The sequence below is a fragment of the Sphaeramia orbicularis genome, chromosome 12 (genome assembly GCF_902148855.1).
Source record: "Sphaeramia orbicularis chromosome 12, fSphaOr1.1, whole genome shotgun sequence".
NCBI lineage: Eukaryota > Metazoa > Chordata > Actinopteri > Kurtiformes > Apogonidae > Sphaeramia > Sphaeramia orbicularis.
Window position 1 is genome coordinate 30,606,302 of NC_043968.1, and position 21,800 is coordinate 30,628,101.

Consider the following 21,800-nt stretch of genomic DNA (forward strand, 5'->3'; position numbering starts at 1 on the left):
ATCACTAGAACTTGCCCCCTTGGGTGGTACCGATAACTTAAATATCTGGTCTTGGCCCATGGACTATATGGCTTTGTACTGACAAAAACAGTACTTTTAGACATTCCATCCTTTCTTTTCTGTCTGTTTTAGTCACATGATACACACAGGAGTTAGTACTTGATTGCATAACCATTGTTTTGATGACTGTTGATGGTCTAATCATTTTTTTCCGTGATTGTATATATGAATACTAATCTTCAATATATTTAAGGAATGAAAAAGCAGTTATATGCGGAGCACACAAATCAATAAAGGCTCAGCTCAGTAGCAGAAGTTGGAAAAAGCAGAGGGATAAGAGGTTGAATGTTGGTTCACTGGCTGCAGTCTGAAGGTTTATCGTGGTAGACTGACATCAGGTCTAGTCACACTCCACCTTTTTGTTTTTCCTGTGCCCTTACATTTCTTCATGTTTCCTCTGTGTTTCATCAGGAGGGGCCATATGTTCCCTGCAGGGCACTGTAGTTGGGAGCACAACTGAAGATGATGGAGAGAACATGGAGTCGGTCATTGTCACAGACGTTCCACCAGCCCAGATGGGCTCCGAAGATTGCTCAGCATTTCCGCCTCTCAACCACCAGTTTCTTTTCATCTCTGGCCCATGGCCACAAATAAACAGAACATCTGTGACGCATCAATCAAAATGGCTGTGGTTAGAAAAGGGAAGGGAGGAGAGGAGAGGAGAGGGGAGGGGAGGGGAGGGGAGGGGAGGGGAGGGGAGGGGAGGGGAGGGGAGGGGAGGGGAGAGGAGAGGAGAGGAGAGGAGAGGAGAGGAGAGGAGAGGAGAGGAGAGGAGAGGAGAGGAGAGGAGAGGAGAGGAGAGATTTGTCATATTTTGTGTTTTTTGTCACCCTCTTTGAGTTTAGAATGTAAACAAGTCGTACCTAACAAAGGATATGAAAGATGACATGATCATTGATGTGTTTCGATGCCATAATGGAGCTTTCAGGTTTCATTTGTGAACAATCCTTATGTTCCTCTTTCTATTGCGTCTTCTGTTGTTTCCTACTTAGACCAGACCCTTTTGGCGACAGACCAGTTTATCTGTCAAAACTGAGACTGCATAAGACTGGTTTGCCCTGCTGGCCAGTTGGAACTAAACTCACACAGACTTATCTCAGGAGGCTGCTGCCTATCACCTCTTTTCAGTGTTTCTCAGCTTTGATTTAATTCGCACCAGGAAGTGTAGGTCAGATGGGAGAAAAACATATGCCTCCTTTAGCTCGCACACAGCAGGCAGTATCCTCACCTCCGACGGAACAGGCCTCTAAATATAGCACTGAAAACAGGCTGCACTGCAACAAGAATTCAGTAGATCGGACCATTATGAAGACTGAGTTTCAAAGTCTAATACCTCTGATAAGGGATTGTCTCAGGGAAATCAATTACTGAGCTTTTCCTCAACAGCACATTTACAGTACTGGCACGGCGCTGGTAGCTTACTGTACAGAGGGATTAGCCATTTGGTCTTTATATTGTAATTCCTTTTTAGGATATAATCCGCCCATAAAAGCCTGTTTCTATTCATACCATGCAAGGCTATACACAATGGCCTATACACTTGAAGATCTGAAATACACAAATGTACCCTGTAGAAGGCCCTGCAGTCATGGGCTTTAAAATGCAGAATGGGATAGTAACAGGCTGATAACATATACAGCATACACCTGCACATGCAATGGGGCAGCCAGGACCTAGATGGCTAGAGAGTCAGCTTGTGAGCGAAGGGTTGCCGGTTCAATTCCCTGGACTGACGGAGAGTTGTTGGCTGATGTGCTCTTGAGCAAGGCACTTAAACAGCCCATTTACTCCCCGGGTGCCTGACATGGCGAGCCCACTGCTCCCAGCATGTATAATCTAGTGATGGATTAAAGCAGTGGTTCCCAGCCTTTTCTGGTTTGTGACCCCATTTTAACATCATAAATTTCTGGCGACCCCAGACATTTAAAAACTGAGACATTTATTTTTTTGCTAAAATTAATTTGTTTTTGATCATGTAAGGTAAGGTAAGGCAAGGCAATGTTGTTTTTACAGCACAATTCATACACAGGGCAATTCACAGTGCTGAAAAAAATGGAAAAGAGACAGGTTAAAAACACACCATTACAATTAAAACATAATAAATAAAACATAAATAATAATCAGTTAAAATAAAGTAAAAGAGAGGAGTGCAGATAGAACCTTTTCAGTTGTTCTATGCACATTAAACAGAACTGTTTTCAGCCTGGACACTCAACTTTTCTTCCTCTTCTCCACTGGGCCTTCACTAACATTGTCAGAACAGAAGCCTGTAATAGTTTTCTATACTATGTTGCAAATAAACGTTAATTTTAGACAACATTTAGTCTATATAAAGTATATTATTATGGATGGAGGCAGAAAAGCCAGGTGGAAATTATTGCACAAAGTGAGAATTTTATTTTTCTTGGTCAGGATATGTACAGTCAGTCCAGCTTGGATTTACAAGGCTGACAATTAAAACTGAACAAACAAGAACTCAAACTATGAATTATGAAAGAGCTGCAGCATCTGAAACTGACCACAATGAACATTTGAAAAATAAACAGTACCGCAGTGTTTCAGTTTCAGACTCACAGGTTGTCATGTCTGTTATGGATTGGGATTGTCTCTGTCAACTCACCATATATTTTTTATCAGTAAGTTTTTTTTTTGTTTGTTTTTTTTTCAAAATCAATTACTAGAAATTCCAGGCGACCCCACCCCAAGGCTGAAAAACACTAAAGGAACAAGACAAATTTCAGTGTGTGGTGCATGTTTATATGTGTGACAAACTACTACTGACAAAATAAAGATTCTATTCAATTCTAAAGGCTTCAGGTGATATTTTTTAATCTGTTTTTTTTTTTGGTTAAAGTACAAATTCAGGAACAAAAACATCTTCAAAACTGATCAGATATGTACTGCTGAGTGTACGTGCATTATTTTTGATATCTGAACAACACGAATGACAAAGCAGCTTTAACAGATCTTAGCAACTCCAGATGAAAACAGAACATACGCTCAACTTTTCTTCCTCTTCTCCACCGGGCCTTCACTTCAAGCCTTGTTTTGGATGAGTGTAAAAATAGTCCTTCTCCGTGTTCATCGTCAGCCTCAACACAGAATGCACTGTGGATGATTTCTCAGGTTTGATATTCAAAACTGCAGTCAGAAGTGATAAAATAGGATTTGCTGTACAGGAACGAGTCCTGTCATCTGTGAGTGTTCACCGTGGGAATCAAAGGGCTGAAAAGTGCCGTGTTTCCTCCCTGCTCTCTCTTATCTGGTAGAACCGCTTCTCTCCTACACCCAAACCATTTACTATCAAAAAGCTTGTGAATCACCGCAGACGGGCAGGATCCACTTATTTTTTCATGTTCTGCTATTGCTTGTCTCCACTTGCTTTTCAAAAGAACTACTTTCCTTCTAAGTATTTGTAGTTGTGCTGTATTCTTACAAAGTACAGTGGTCTTTGATACTCATGGGATCTGAACTCTGATCTTATTCCAACAGGTGATACTCTTTCTTACTCTTGTCACTAAACCCCATCTATTGTCTGGTAGAGCCTATGAAGTGGCCGTCTTCATCCTCTCTTCAGCCAGGAAACGTGTGAACAGATCATCTTTCAAACTATCAACAAATATTATCATATGGTAAAATATCATCCTCTAGTATTTAGAAAATTTAGAAGGTTTTCAAAAAAATCAGACTTTGTACAGTTTCACTAAGTATTGTTTATTTAAAGGTTCAATATGTAAGATTTAGGTGGAGTTAGGAGGATTGAACCACACAAATGACAATCATGTTGAACCCATACAGACCCAAACAGCCACTGGTGACAAAAAGCATCTACTGATCCAACATGTGTTGACCCACTCATCCTATAAATACATGTAAATAATTGGTGTAAAATGCAGTTTGTCATCTTCTCATGGTCATCAGATATGACTCATTTGGACGTCCAGAGGCTCCAGAGTGAACGTAGAAACACTGTCATCTTCTACAACATTGATTCACCAGTAAAACCCATGGAGTTGGATCAGTGACAGTGGATGGACACACTGGGTTTATATTCAGTTAATGATAGATTCTATTGAAAAGGTCACGTTTTCTTTAATTTTTTTTTGTGTTTGTGATATAATAACCTTTGAATGCATTTGAGCTTTTATGAACATCTACATGATCAGTGAATTAAATTTTTTCGAAATTATCAGATTTTCACTGAAGAAATGCAAAATAAACAGGATAATATAACAATACATGGTGATAAATCACTCATGAAACGGTAAATATAGAGAAAAATTACTTTGGGCACTGACACAAAAGTAGCTCTGGGTTTTTATGGATTAATATAGAATCACATAATAACAAGAAATGTGTTTAGAATAGAATAGAATAGAATAGAATAGAATAGAATAGAATAGAATAGAATATCTTTATTGTCTTTATAACAGTACACCGTAGAGGGAGTGAGTAGCTGTTCATGGAGGCTGCCATGCTGCACCGCCATTTTCTACAAAAGCTTGGCATCACAACAAACTATTTTAATTCCAATTTATAGTGGGTGGTATCCAGTATTATGGTGCAATACTATCAACTATCACAGTTTTTTTTTTTTTTTCACATGTTTTGTTTCCACAAACTTTGCCAACACAGTTATTACCGTGCCTGGTGTGTTTCTTTGTTTGTTTGTTAACACTTTAGCAGCAAAACTATTGGTTGAATTCATACCAAATTGGGTTTATAGATTGCCAGTGACCCAGAATAGATGTAATTACATTTTGGGAAAACTAGGTCAAAGTTCAAATTTTTTATGAATTAATTTTTTTTTTCCCCCATGTACTTATAATGGCTTGTCTATACTGACATCAGCACATGCATAGACATGATGACATCAGCTGGATCAATGCCAAAATAAGATACAGTACATGTGAGGGGTGTTTTTTTTTTTTTTTGTCTGGCACCACTTGTTTTACTTTTTTTTTCTATGTATTTTTTATGCACAAAATATATACATTCAGTTCAGTTCACATTTTATTTACAAATCATTTAAAATACGTATATAACTTGTATTCATAATTTCCAGCAAGATATGATTTTGTAAAAAGGGTAACCCCAGAAGCTATCCATGGCTTATAAACGGGGGCCCAAGACATTTACAATTTATTATGAAAACAATCCCATTTCCAACTAAGCTAAAACCTAACCCTTGCTCCAACAATGACCTAAGGTAATTCCAGTAAATACAGACAGTATAGAATTTAGACAGTATCAACACATCAGCACATCAGGCACATGAGGCAAAAAAAATACAATAACACAGACTTAAATTAAACATATTTTATATTAAACAAATATTAAACAAACATTATAAACATTCTATGAGTTTCAGTGATTTTTATTGGCAAATGAATCACACCTATCCAAAGAATCAATTTGTGTCACTACCAAAACCTTATGCCATAAAAGTTTATTGGACAGAGTGTTCAAGCATTTGTATGTAATCTAAAAAAAAAAAAAAGTACCAAGGCCAAGGGTACAATTGGAGTGATGGCTTTTTTAGACAATGCTTATTTTAGACAAAATAACCATTGCTTCATTGCTACAGATATGCTATAAGTCTAGGTAACCCTGTTCCCAGGATGGGAGACAAAACTGTCCTCCAGACAGACCTTGCATTGTTTTTCCACAACTATAAAACGGACACCCAGAAAGGCAGTCCTTTGAGTTTGGATGATCAATGACGCATGATTCACAACTCTTTTTTCTCCTTCTTGCAAGAATATATCCCCTTTTCTAAGACATCCCCTTAACCAAAAAGCCCAGATTGGACAGACTGGACAAAAAACATTCTCTGATGAAGAAGTTAACATTGTTAGCGATCGGTATTGGGGAAACATCACTGCTAGGTGTAAATAAAAAGGATACACTAGAAGATCTCAGATAAATATGAAGAAACTAGAAGCACTCGGAGAGTGCAGACCTCCGCCAAAGCTGATCAGTGGCGCCCCCGTGGGCCCCCCCACCCCCGATCACCACCAAAATTTAATCATTTCTTCCTTATCCCATTTCCAACAAACCCTGAAAATTTCATCCAAATCTGTCCATAACTTTTTGAGTTATGTTGCACACTAACGGACAGACAAACAAACAGACAAACAAACAAACAAACCCTGGCAAAAACATAACCTCCTTAGCGAAGGTAATTACAGGGTTCAAACACATATTTCAAGGTCAAATTCAAGCACTTTTTAAACACTTTTGAGGGTCATTTTCACATTTTTCCAGCACAGCACCTTAAAAAATACAGATCTACGGGAATATATATACTCATGATTATTTTCCACGTTTCACCACAATGATGTGCATTGCATTACGCAATAAACATCTAAAATTATGTTTCAGTATTGGAAAAAGTTTAGAAATTAAAGGAGAACACAAAGTTTTACTCAAAAAAGGGAAGCCACTCGGTGTTCAGCAGACACACTCACACCGAGCTAAAGATTAAGATAAAAATGTCGCTGGAGTTGACCTGAGAACACCCGCTAATTTTCTTTTTTGACATAAAGTTTTATTTTTCAAAATGTATCATCTCTTTGCAAGTAGCTTTGGTTATAACTGCAAGCACTTTTCAGACCTCACAAACACAACATTGAAATTAAAGCATTTTCAAGGATTTCAAGGACCCGTACAAACCCTGAAATCAGCAGCAAACTCCAGTTTTAAAGGCAAATTATGTAAGATTATCCTCTTTTCTAATCCTTTTCTGTCATCACTTCTGACCCTTTGTCCATGTTTGGTGGTGTATTTATCAGCACAGACCCCAGCCTCTGCCTGAAATGTTCTATTTTCTATTTGTTTTGTGGTGTTGGAACATTTTTGGACATTAGTCTTTAGACAGTGAGTCTTTGTCTTCATTCACCAGTGTGAGTGAGCAGAACAATATAAAACAAAGTGACTGTGGTTAAATGCTGCCCTCCCTTTCTGTTCTTCATACTCACTGCATAGTCCTGTCACAGATGCAAAGCACACAAATGCACACAGGCCTTTGAACCTATCATCTCTAACAGATGCATTAGTGTACAGAAAGGAGGGAGCTGTGATTTGGCTGTACACGGTGCATGGAATATTTCCATAGAGTTGTTCAAAGGTATGTGTTTGTTTATGTTTGTTTTTTAATGTAATCACTTTGATAAAATCAGGAAATATTGTTTTAGTTTTTTCATTTCACATCTTTTTCCACAAAAAAAAAAAAAAAAAAGGTTAAATGGACTGCACTTATATCCTACCGACACCCAGGAAAGTAAATGTTTTGGCTTTTTTACATTAATAATTGTCTTGATTGGAAAAAGTATAAAGCAACAGTTTTTCAGATATAATTTTTTTTAATGGAATGTCCTTTGAGGTGGGCAGGATTTTTTTTCTCAATAAGGCTGTGAAACTCTTGTCCCCTACAGAGAACAAAAATGCATTGCTGGGTCTCAGGAGGATATAGCTCATTTTATACTCCTTCATGGTGCCCAAAGTACTTTACACAGCCTCACATTCACCCGTACACTCTTACACCAGTATGAGTGTAAATTGGCCCTACTGGGGGCAATTTAGAGCTCAGCGTCTTGCCCAAAGACACCTCGACATGTGGACAATTGGAGCCAGGAGTCGAACCACCGACCCTTCAGTCGTTAGATGACGCACTCGACCAACTGAGCCACACTCTCTCCATTCGATTCATAACTCACTTGACCACATATTCATTCATTTCTTTACAAACACAAGCAACAAACGTTACATACTTTGCATTTTAGCATTAAGTTTATTACATTCTGCTATCTGCTTGGAAGGAATTGGAACATTTATGGTGTGCTGGGATAGCTGAAATGTAATTAATGAGATATGATTCATGCGATGTGATTTATTAGTTGGTTACCTAAAAACACTAATACATTGGCTTTTATATTCTTTTACATGTTTATTCTATCAATTCAAATTTATTTCTATATCCTATTTTCTATTATTTGATTTTTTATTTGTGTATTGGTTTTTTGTTTTTTTTTTCTTCTATGTTTGGTGTCATGTCTGTGTCTGAAATAAACTAAACTAAACTAAACTAAATCAAACTAAACTATTCTTTTCTTAAGTGATAACTAAACCAGTTATATATAATGGCAAGAACCCAAGACCTCAAAACAATATGAGGAAAAAACACAACACAGATCGAGAGAGAGCTGCATATATAGCTTTGACCAGACCATCTGAAATGTTCATGTGTTATTTTGTGCATTTTTCTCTCTTGGCCAGTGTAAAAATGTGAGAAAAAGACTGTAATAATAATACTAATAAAACCCATGGAGTAACAATGATAACAACAGTCTTTATTTTATAGTGAGTGCAGAATGATCCCCATCACTATCAATACAAACAGGATCAGGAACACCTACCATTACAGGGTGGGGAAGCAAAATTTACAATGAACACTTAGTTGTTTTTTCTCAGCAGGCACTACGTCAACTGTTTTGAAACCAAACATATATTGATGTCATAATCATACCTAACACTATTATCCATACCTTTTCAGAAACTTTTGCCCATATGAGTAATCAGGAAAGCAAACGTCAAAGAGTGTGTGATTTGCTGAATGCACTCGTCACACCAAAGGAGATTTCAAAAATAGTTGGAGTGTCCATAAAGACTGTTTATAATGTAAAGAAGAGAATGACTATGAGCAAAACTATTACGAGAAAGTCTGGAAGTGGAGGAAGCAACAAAAAACGTACCAAAGCTTTTATTAAAGCTCTCAAATCCAAAATCCTAAAGGATCCAACCACATCCATGAGAAAAATGGCAATTGAACTTGAGGTAGACAACAAGACCATTAGAAATGCAGTAAAATATGATTTGAAGTTAAAATCTTACACAAGAACACCAAAACACTTGTTGACAACAGCAACAAATCCAATTTTAGCAATTTTTGGGAATCATGTTTATAGCCGCCTTCTAGCCCAGATCTAAACCCTCTGGATTATGCAATTTGGGGCGTTTTAGAACATGCTGCCAATAGAACATCACACAGCAATGTTGACTTTCTTAAAGATACTATTAAAGAAGAATGGGAGAAGTTGTCACCCGAATATTTGAAGAACACTTGCGCAAGTTTCAGGAAGCATGTGAAGGCAGTTATTGAGAAAGAAGGAGGACACAGAATAAAAACATTTTCTATTATGTAAATTTTCTTGTGGCAAAAAATTCTCATGACTTTCAATAAACTAATTGGTCATACACTGTCTTTCAATCCCTGTCTCAAAATATTGTAAATTTTGCTTCCCCACCCTGTATATATCTGATGGAGAACCCCCCCCCACCCCCCCACCCCCAAAGGCCCTGGTGTGAGACAGTCCACAACAGGAAGGTGGGATGTTACCAGATGTTACTACTGACTTTTTTTTAACCTCCTCTTCCTTCTTTTATGTGTGTTGTATGTGTTTTAATGCATGTTAACATGTTTTCTTCTAATGGATCTTTAAAGGCTGCTGTTACAGTTAAGGCAGTATATGCATAATGTATTTTTTTTTTTATTTTTATTTTACCTTTATTGAACCAGGGTTAAAAAGACTAATTGAGATTTAAAAAAATCTCCTTCGCAAGTGTGTCCTGGTGTATACAAGAGTTTCTCTGATAAAAAATATCGAAGAGCACAGATGAGTCTTAAATTCAGAGGAATGTTAGAGTGCGTAGTTTATGGTAAAAACAGCCTTCTATGGTTGTGGTTTTATGACTAACATGCTCTGCTGAGCCCCCATATTCCCCATGTTGTTGCACGCTGCGGGTGCAATATTACTGTATACAGCCACCTGGAGCCCAACACCCACCATAGACAACATAACTATCTGCGCACACACACACACACACTCACACACATAGATGGTGGACAGATGGCTGTCATAAATGGCTGTGTCTGTTAGCAAGTTGAAAGCAATACTTGGCAATATGTGTCCTCCCCACCACCTACCCACCGACCTACATAGGTGTTCCACATCATCAAACCAAAGCACACTGGTACACACAGAGAGAATATTTCTGGAAGTCCCGTTTCAATCAAACATGTCAAAATTAAAATAATTCCAACTGAAATTCAATGAAAGATGGACGTAGTAGGGTAAGACAGGAGTTTTTGTTTTGAAAGTTTGTCAAATTAAAGATTCATCACAAGATTACATGTTAAGAATCCACGTTTAGCAGTACCCAAACATGCAATCTTCTGTTTAGTCATTTGTCTTACTCATATCTGTAAAACCACAGACTGGCAACAGACCGAGCGGCTCAAAATGCCTTTGCTCTTTTATGGTTGACGTTGGGCTCTTTCTTTGAGCCTGTTGGTCTGTGGGTGTTGGTGTGAGGAGCAGCCTGTGCTGTGCTGAGTGTAACCGCCCCACCTACATCCTCTAATCCACATAAAGAGGTGGTGTATAAGATTCACTAGTGGGTGAGCTGATAATTTCTGCTTTTCTGATGCATTTGGCCCTCAGTGCATAAAATGTCACAAAGGGTGTTATTATCATGGCTGCGTGTTTACATGGACTAATAACATAAAAACATGCTGACATGTTTAACTGCAGCCTATGACACCGATGACAACACAGTGCTACCAACCTGATGGGTGAAATTACATACTGTAATTGCTTAATGCTTCAATTTAGTTGAAAGTCAGCAGTTAGGTTATCTCTAGAAAAATACATGCCAGCAGAGTAAGATGGCTTATGGAATACAGTATGGAAGAGAAATTAGAATTTCATATCCATCTGTTTACATTTCTATTATTATGCTGTGTGATAACAGTAAATATGAATATCACGTGCTACGGGAGTACGTGTGACTCTCCTTTTTAATCTGAATTGAAACTACAGTACTGTGCAAAAGTCTTAGGCCACCTTAAGCTTTATTATTTTAGCAGGATAGCAATAAACATTCATATTTATTTCTCATTCACTTTTCTTTTTTTTTTTTTTTAAAGACTTTATTTTTCAGTTTTCAGATAGACATCTACATCAGCATAGGACAAATGAACAAGTCCAAGGCAGGACAACACACACAAACATCAAACCCCACCCACCCATCCAAAGGTTCAGAGAGAAGGAAAAATAAATGAACAAAATAAAATAAAAAGAAAAGGGGACACACAGTTCGACTGACTTTTATCATGTAAAAAGAAAGAAATTTAAAAAAAGATTACAGTCTGGTGTATAATGGTTGTGTTAATAGTCTGTTATTTGTAAACAGTTATATGATACCAAGGGTCACTAAAAAGATGAGGACAAAAATGAAAAAAGAGAAGGAGTGAAGAAGTCTACTGGAAGGGGATGCCTTGAATCAAGTTTACAAAAGGGTTCCAAGTTCAAGTAAAATCCCTACGCTTTTTATCTATTCTGTATCTAAGCTTTTCCAGTGGTAGCAGGGAGAGTACCTCCTTCTCTCATTCACTTTTCCTCACACAAAACAAGAAAATACTGAAAATGTGCGCAGCCTTAAAAGACACACAAAAAACACTGAACTAAATGGGTTTGAAAGGTTAAAGTGACTAGTGTGAATCCTGTCCACATGACAAAAAACAGCACAAACAGTTGGAAAAATCGGACATACTGTATATTTAATGAAACCTGGTATAAAAGACCACAAAATTAATGCAGTAAATCTCATATTGTCTGGACCAAATGGTTAAAGAGATGTTAAGTGTAAAGGGATGCCACTTTGATTTATAGAAACTATCTGGAATTGGATCTTAACCTCCTGAGATCTAGGAAAGTACAAGTTTGGGCTTTTTTTTTTATTAAATAATTGCCTATATTGGAAACATCATGATGCAACAGTTTTTTCAGATGTATTTATTTCTATTTTTAGAATTTTTAGGGAATGTCCTTTGCGGTGGACAGTTCTTTTTTTGTATAAAGTTGTGAAACTCTTGTCCCCAAACATGGACAGAAATGTGTTGCACACTTGGACACAAACTGAGTTCCAGGCGCCCATGAGTTTTTCCAAAAAGCTTTACTTACTTCCGTGCAGCACATTACACATACACTTCAGACATTTTTTTTCTGCTAACTTCACATGCTTTTCTTCCTGTCCCACCTGAGGACCCCCTCGGGACCACCGCCCTCACGATGCCTGTATCAAACTATATTATCGTGCCCAAAAATATGCCTAAAATATGATAGCTGCTACTGTAAATAAATAAAACAATTAAAAAAAATAATAATGGGGGGTGACCAATGTTCGTTAACATTGACATTAATTACTCAGGTTCCCACAAATGTGTGATCATTATACCTTTACTAAACCAGCACACCTAATGTTGGCCTAAGCCGTTTGTCCAGTACTGTACATGCATCCAATAATCCTGATTGCTAGGCTTCAGAACATGGTGCTACTCATAAAAAAACAAAAAATGTGCTAATTTTACTTTGAGTTATTCATTTTATCATTCTGACATTTTGTAGACAGATAAGCCAGGGTCAACAGATCAGTTAATTAAATTTTAGTAGTGATTAAGATCAGGGATTGCTGACATTATATAGTTATAATCACATTATTATGGTGTGATCATATCCCAGTGGGAAGGTCTGACAGTCTCTAAGGATTCTGAATGAACTGTTAAAGAAGGAAAATAAAAATGAAAAAGTTCACTAATTAATTAGGAAAGTTTGTAGTGACTAGTGCAATCTCTTGAGCTTTTATTTACATCCTTGATGGTGATAAAAATAGATGACTCTTATGGTTCTGTGTACATGTGTGCATGTGTATGACTGGTTGAGTACAGAGCAGCTTGGACTTGTCGGCAAAGCCAGAGACAGGAAAGACTGATCTGAACAGATAAGTCAACAGAATTACAAATACACAGCAGGATATGAAACAGCCACTGCCTTTGGAAGCACAGGCAAACAACATGTTGTACATCATTTATAAACCACACATGTATACAATGTGTGGTTGATAAATGACAGACCAAGGTGTGCATAAAATTCATAATTTTTTTTGCATTTCTACACAACATTAAATCTTGACTAATGCCATGACTATTGTACTAAAACTAGTGATCAGTACTGATTTATCTCATCTGAATCACAGCCTGAAGTCTACACCAAATGACGACGTCTTGATCATTTCAAGCGCTCAGAACCACATGAGCTTCATTAGTGAACAAACAACACTTCAATCAGCACTTTTCAATACCTAATGACCGTCAAAAAAACAACATTCATAAGTGTAAGATTTTAAGCATCAAATGTTACTGAAAGAACACAGAGAATAGATAAAAACAAAGGTTCACACATTGAAAATATTGGTAGTAAAGCATAGAAAATTAATGTGACAGTGGAAAACCACAGCAAATATCATGTGTGTTTCAGCATGTGTGTGTGTGTGTGTGTGTGTGTGTGTGTGTGCTTTCAGTGTAATCGGTGTGCATTAAGGCACAGATGAAAGCAAGTGGAGGGAGGGTCTGTGCCTCTTTGCTCAGTGGGAGACACACCAGGCTTTACTCTGATAACCCTCTGACGGTGAGGTGAGGGGTCTGTGAATTGCTGCTGCACTCACTGCAGATGATAGTGCAGCACAGAGATATCCATATGGATGCAAGTGACAATCACACACACACAGAGAGAGGGCCTATTTCAGGCATCCAGAAAAATCAAATACGATAGGGAAGGAAAAAGGCAAAACAAGAAGAAGGACAAGACAGGGGAGTAAAATTATCAAAGTGAAAGAAATAAGGAAAGTCATGCAGTGGGGGGGCGGGAAGAGAAAGACAGCGACTGTAGCAAGATTTGCAGCAACAGAAAAGCAAAAAAAAACAAACACAGTTTCATTCTTCCTCCCACATCTAAAACCTTCCAAATGTCAGGGCAGCTGGATATCAGTCCTGCCAGTGTGTCTGTGTCAGGCTTTTCTGCCCTGGTGGTTTAATTATGTGTCCTTAAACCTTTGCTATCAGGTGTCCTCTGCTGCCACAGGCAACGCTGTAGTGGTTTATGTTTATATTTTCAGCTGGTGAGATGACCATATTTGTCCTTTGTTGGGTAGATAAATGAGTTCGTGTGTGATAAGGTAAGGGGAGTGTTAGATAGACAGGCAGCTGATGAAATATAGAGTGGGAAAGAAATAGTGACTGTGTTCCCATGATTATGATTTATCATGTGTGTTTAAAGCAGACACACCAATCCCTCTGTTGTCCACCACTGCAGTGTTCTGAGGAGGAAGTGACCACAGTTCTGTAGGTGAGCAGAGCTTCCATTAGTTTCTGTACTTGGGTGTTTGTCAAGGGTCTGCCTTATACTTCCAAGAAGAAAAATTAAAAGTGTTCAGCGTTGAAATAAAATCACACTGCTACAGATGACAGTCAACTATTAAAGCTGCATATGACCAATTTTTTTTATCAAATCCGTCAAACCCCAGTCATAGCCTAAGTATCAGGAATCTGTCAGTCTTTCCGTGATTACACACCTGAATCTCTTCCCTCACAGTGAGCAATTTCGAAGTGTACACCACCATAAACACTTCATTTGTTTACAAACAGAGTTGGTAGGTCACTCGGGCATTTTCGGAAATCTGTGAGAAGCAGGCCTCCACGCAGCCGCAGTAGCAGCAACAACAAACATGTCCACCAAGCGAAAGCGGGTGTATGGAACTTTGCTTCCTACAGTGCATGTCGCGACAAATTTCCGAAAATGTCCGAGTGACCTACCAGCTCCGTAATCACGGAAAGATGCAGTGGCCGACAAGGGCCAAACACATGTGGCCGACAAGGGCCAATGCGTCTCAGTTAGAGAAAACAACTGCAAGTACAGAAACGATGCAAATTCACAAACTCAAACACAAGTCTAGATGGGGTACAAGAAGAGGAACGTGGTGAAAATGAAAAAATGCGGCGCAAGAAACAAAAACACATGCATAATCATCAAATGCTCTGCAAATAAAGAAATGATGCAAAGCAAAAAAACATCTGCAAACGGAAAATGCTGCATAATCAGTCAGTCCAGCAGAAGTGCTCCAAACCTGTAGGGGGCGCTGTCAGCAGAACAGCTCAATGCAGAGACACACAGGATGGAGAGCGAGACGGAGAACAGCTGACTGACAGGATTTCAAACTACAGTGGGAACAAACTGAAGTTATGGTGTAGCACAGTCATGTGACTTTTATTTGATTCTATTTGACACTAGTCTGTTGTCTATAAACGCTGCCCCCTGCAGGTATGGAGCACTTCTGTTTACTGACTGATTATGCAGTGTTTTTCGTTTGCAGTTGTTTTCTTGGTTTGCATTGTTTCTCTATTTGCAGAGCATTTGATGATTATGGATTTGTTTTTGTGTCTTGTGGTGCATTTTTTCATTTGCACCACGTTCCTCTTTTTGTACCTGGTTTAGACTGTGTTTGAGTTTGTGAATTTGCATTGTTTCTGTACTTGCAGCTGTTTTCTCTAACTGAGACGCACTGGGCGTTGCAATGTGTTTGGCTCTTGTTGGCCACCGTAGAAAGACTTACAGATTCGTGATACTTAGGCTATGACTGGGGTTTTGAAGATTTGATGAAAAATTGGTCACGGAAGTCATACACAGCTTTAATTATGATAAAAAAGTTAGTCATTTGACTTAATTATTTCATCAAAATGTGTCTCTATCTCCTTCCTGCATCTGTCTGGCCTGATGGACAGAACTGAATCCCGGTGGATATTCCTTTATCCTCCAAATATCACAAACGGTGATGTAACCTTTAAAAGCCCTGTGGCATGATTTCTTGTATCAGTCTGCTCTAGTTCTAAAGAGGACCCTGCCGTGATTGCCGCAATTTTTCACTGAATGCTGAGCGCTTTCTATTATTAACTCTGCATGACATGTAGCACTCCAGAGTGATGACCAAATCAATAAAATACATGTAACACCAGGAAGACGCATAATGCATTTAATATGACTGCTATTAAACTACAAACAGTGATTTTGCAGTGAAGACCAAGATACAATAGATGAAGTTTAATACACTCATATCTGCATTTGTATTTTCCACTACATATGGGTAAATAACTCCTTTTATGGTTAATCCAGTTAACCATAACCTGAACATACATATTCTTCATGTGTGATACACCATTACATTCAGCCTATTTCCCCCTGAGGCCTATAGAGGTGTGTAAGTGGGACTGCTAACATGCTGTGCACAGTTGTATTTACTTAAGGTCAGTAGGCACAAACTGCCACAGCTTTGAGGCATCATATTTGGTGATTCACCTTCATTCAGGAGCTGCATAATGTGACTGCATACTAAGGCAGCATGTTCTCTGAAGGCGTCTGACATCAAGACCCGTATTCCTTGCTCTATAGCCTTGGGCCTTGTCACGGTGCTTTTGAAGATACACACACACGCCTGTTAGCTGCTCACATACATGTTCAAATGCACACACCAAAATATCATCCATGTATCTTTGATCTTGGTGCTGGCTGCATACATTACCAGGGTGCGGTAACAGTAAAAGCACCTTGGAGGAGGAGAATGCTGAAAAATTATGAATTCTGCAGCGATTCTCCAGAGAGAGCTAAGGCTTTACTATACATGAGGCACGTTGGGGAGTGGATTGCATGCACGGTTGTCATTATTCTCTGAAAGATATATTTTTACGATACAAAACAAAATGCGATACTTAGATGTAAGTAATTCCAGTCGAACCCCAAATGTGATGCAGAAACATACAATATCTTTTCAGAAACAGCCTAACACTGAGGTGTTATACTGAGGTTGACACTGACTGATTATATACAGCGTTGGAAAAAAAAAAAAAAGAGACCACTGCAAAATTATCACTTTCTCTGATTTTACCATTCACAGATATATGTTTGAGTAAAATGAACACATTTGTTGTATTCTCTAAACTACCAACATTTCTCAAATTGCAGTGGTCTCTTATTTTTTTCCAGAGCTGTATATACAATAACTATAAGTTTAAAGATATACTTTTAACAAGTTGCTTTTTCATTGGACATCTGCGCGAAACTTTACCGATATTGACTAAATGTGGAAAAAACAGAAGTGCGTAATGTCGGTTTTTCCATTAAATCACAAATACGATTATTTGTTTATTATCCCGAGATGACACAAGAAGTCATTCCATAAACATGGCGACGAACATAAATATCACGTTGATTTGCAGATATATTCATTATTATTATATATCAGTGGCGGCTGCTCGTCTTTCAGACAGGGGAAGCTCATTGTCGGCTTACATCAAAAAAAAAAAAAAAAAAAGTCAAGTTATTTAAACATACATTTGGCCCTCTGTTCCTTTTTAAGAAAATGGTCAGTAACCTTATCGTACCAAGTAGGCGTCTTTTCCAGGGACTGGACCAGTGTCCTCTCTGCTTAGATTGCCTTGGCCCATTGTGTTGCAGGTGTTAGACTTCAGCCTTTTTAAACAAGAGATGCTCCTTTCACTCCGACCTAGCCAACAGTATGATTGATTTAACTATCTACAAAATGATATTAAACTCAAACAAGAAATGATTAAATTATGTAACTGAAATAAGAAAACAGTGAAATTATGTTAAATTGAAACAAGGAAGTACAATGAGTGTGTTTTATTTGCAGTGCAAGAAATGAACGAGTTATTTCATAGTGGTTTCTCTGATCTCACAGCAGAATGTACGACAGTATTAAACTGAACTGTGTCAGTGAAGGAGCAGATCTGAAAACAGCTGTCAATCAAACGGGATTCAGCCTTTCGACTGATCCTCCAATCAGCACGTGGGATTCTGGCGTCCAGCCCGGCCGAGCTCCGCCCACAGCTCAATTCACCCCCAGAGACACCCGGCGTCCGGGGGCGGGACAACATCGTGGCATTTATCCAATTACCGTCCAGTTTTGAGGCAATGAAAAAAACTGTTCCACTCAGTCCCATTGAAGCCCAGAGACGCCCGCAGTCTACGGACAAATGCACTGAGCAGAGATCGAATGAGAAAACAGCGACACGGGAATGGAGGAGAAGTGAACAACATCGCATCCGTTGATTTGTGATAAAGCTGATTTGAACGAACTCATCTTTAAGATGAACGTGTTCTAACACATTTGTAATCAATAAAATGTCAACACAACCGAACAAATTTAACCATTTAATTTTCGTAATTTTAGGGGAAGCTGGGCTTCCCTTGCAGTCTATGAGAAATCGCCACTGTTATATATTACCCCTATATCCTGTACTAAATTTAGAAAATGATTCAGTTTCCTGGTGTGTCCACACATACCGCACCATGTTTCTTTTAAAACTCTTCTTCTTTGGTTGTTGTAACATCTGTTTTTTTTTTTTGTTTTTTTTTGTTTTTTTTTTATTCACATGACTCTAGTTGTGGAAAAAAGTCTTTCCATTGCAGTTTTGAGTGATATACTAATTGCGCTGAGCCCAAAAAACCACCTTTTGCCAGCGCAAAAATAAGAGTTTTGGCAAAAGTGTCGTTTTTCCAGGCAAATTTTTATGCGCAAATATAACTTGCTCAATTTGAGGGTCAATGGAAAAGTGACTATACATGCAGACATGTTGAATTCAGAGGCAACTGCAGTGGTCTCTTAAGGTTTTCCAGAGCTGTATATATGATAACTATAAGTCTAAAGATACACTTTTTGCATTCACAGTAACATGTAAAGAGCTCAGATTAGAAATGGATGGGTACAACAAGCTATAGGCAGTGATTTGTTGTCTCAGTCTACTGCTTAAGCAGGAGCAGAGGGGGGTCAACAAACAGGCAAACACATGAGTGCACCTATAGGGTAAAACACACGCACACAAATAAACAAACAGCCAGCTGCATCAGCGGGAAGTAACACTCCCTTGAACATTGTCCCCGTGTCAAAATCAGAATCAATAAGTAGAGGAAGGAAATGGTGAGAGAAAGATAGTGTGAAAGGCAGACAGAGAGGCAACAGTATAGATGTACATGTACGATAGCAAAAGGCAGATTGGAAACAACAGGAGCAGATTTTCAACACATGAGCAGACAAGTTAAAAAAAAAACAAAAAACACAGATGCATATAACTCAGCTTTTTTTTGCAGGAAAGACATGCTGAGTGTGTGCCAGGGCTCTTTTACGGAGTTTCCTCGCTGATAGCAGCCAGACAGCCAACAAAGTATCCAGGTGGGAAAAGACAAAGCTTTCTCAGCCAGCTGTTTACTCAGTGGCAGAAATAAAAGCTTCTGTTTTTAGGCTTTAATGCATGATGAACAGAAGCTCACAGACCTAACAAAGCAGAATTATTTGTGTTTCTACATGATTCTCATATTAATTTAATAAGCCAAAACCAATAACTTGATACAAATGTAATGCTGTTTTTACATTAATGTGTTTAAGTCTAACAAATGTGGCTGCAGTGCATTAATTTGCACAGTGATAACAAGGGAAGATTAAATAGACGAGATGTTGAGACATAAAGAGGAAGTGGTGTGAAGTGATGTATTTAAAAAAACATGACGGATTAAGAAGTATCTGAAGAAGACGTGAGAAAAAAAGATTAAAAAATTATGTTTCTTGAGTTATAAAACAATCATGTAAAATTAGTGAAGGATGATGTGCAGTGTGTGTTAAAGCTCAAGAAAGAGTAGGAAACTTGATTTTTACAGAAAACTTAAAAAAGCAACAAGATTAATGTTAGGTCAAGAACCACCTGCTTTAACATACTGGTCTAATTTGACATGACATAAGGAAAAAATGGACTCAAATTACAAATCTGTGGGAAATGTTAGAAAGGATGGACTGAGTTTATTAAAACATACAGAAGAGACTTCAAGTATGAATCTATCTAATGTAATGTTTTTTACTTTGGCCAAGGTTTGGCGGAGGTTATGTTTTCATCGGGGTTTGTCTGTCTGTTAGCAAGACAACTCAAAAAGTTATGGATGGATTTTGGTGAAATTTTTAGTAAATGTTGATACTAGCACAAGGAACAAATGATTAAATTTTGGTGGTGATTGGGGGTGGGGTGGGGGGGTGCTGATCTGCCTTGGTGGAGGTCTGCGCTCTCTGAGTGCTTTTCTAGCTTGATACAGTGGTTTGGGTGCACAATGAGAGATTGTACCTGTTCTTTAAACAGACTCATTAAATAAAAAGAAAATGAACTGCAATGTCGACATTTTATGTCAAAAATGAAAATTTTAATGTGACCTAAGTCGACTATGCAAAACAAATGTAAGAAACTGGTTTATTTTCGAGGCAGTTTTAGTTATAAATATGCCTTTGCATGTCACGAATTACACATTTATGCTATACAACACACACACACACACACACACCAGAATAGCACCACTTATTTGTAGGCTGTGTTCAGGTTCCTTTAGATGTGGCGTTGCTGTTTGTGTTTGTAGCTGAGGGCAGCAGTATTGGTGATGGTGTTGGGACTTAGGGGCCTAGTGCCCTGCTTCTGCCCGTGGCTTTTCTGATCTGCTTTGCTAGAGATCTAAGCTCTTTTTTTTTTCTCTCCACACATTCACTTACAGATAGACTCACACATGTACAGTAGATTATATATGAGTCTGGCTGAGGATGCTGAAAAGATAGTGGAACAACAGAAGGAAAATGTAGACACAGAGAAAAGCTTTGGGTGTACTTGACAAGCTCATGTTTGAAAAGTAAACACTACATAAACATCTCATTGGATATATTTGTATTTAGTACAAATTCTGTCACATTTGCAAAACATATAGGTAATAAGTTACAAACTGATTCATGATCTTTGAAAAATTCATATGTGATTAAATACTGCCATATTGCAGTGTTTTTCTGTCCTCGTTTCTTTGTTTCTGTCTCTAAATTAGAGGGTGCCCACTAGCCTAGTAGGCAAGCAGCTTCAGTGAACATACATGGGTAATAATTCAGAGTCAATCTGTGCACTGAACCGCCACACAGACTCATTTAAATACTGCCCACAGCCATTACTACAATTCTCTGTCTCTATCATTATCAGTGTTTCTCCCCATCTTTGCTCACTTGACCTCCCAATATTCTGCTGTGACTTTGCTTTACCTTTCTATTTTTCTTAGTTCTGTCATTTGTGTATTCACTACATCCCTCCTTCACCTTCCATATTATGAATTCCTTCTTTCTTTCATGTCTCTGACCCTTCCTTCATACTCTTACCATTTATCTTTTCACCCAATCTTCTGAACTTGTGGGTGAGATGCCAGGAAGTGCAGATTTACTTATCTTTATTTGTGGGCCGCTAGCAATAACGTTAGAGTCTAGACAGAGTTCACCGCTAAGGCTGTGTCAGTGTGTAAAATTAGTATGCTATCAAGATGCCTATGCACACACTGACTGAATACTGAATGAACTTGTGCAGAATGACATTTATAATGTATGTACAGACTAGTTTCTTTTGTATGCACCTCCTAATTTTCTTGCTTTCTGTGAGAGCATACAGTGCAGCATTCATTTAATGCTCATGTTCATAAATTTTGTTTCATGTTCATTCCATTGTATTTTCTGTTATGTTTTGTATTGCAGACTGGAAATTGAAAAATGGGTGCTTCTATGAAACTGGGTTTATTTTGGTACCTGGCACTTTGCCAGCTTTTTAGACCCAATAATAAAAGAGACATTTAGACATATTTCCCCCCAGGATGAACCTAATGATGACCTCAGATAAATGCAAAAAAGATTATACTCTTGCTCTGAGCCATCCCAAAGTAATGAATTTTTAATAAAATATTGGAGCCAAAATTAGGACCCAAATTGGGACAGGAAAA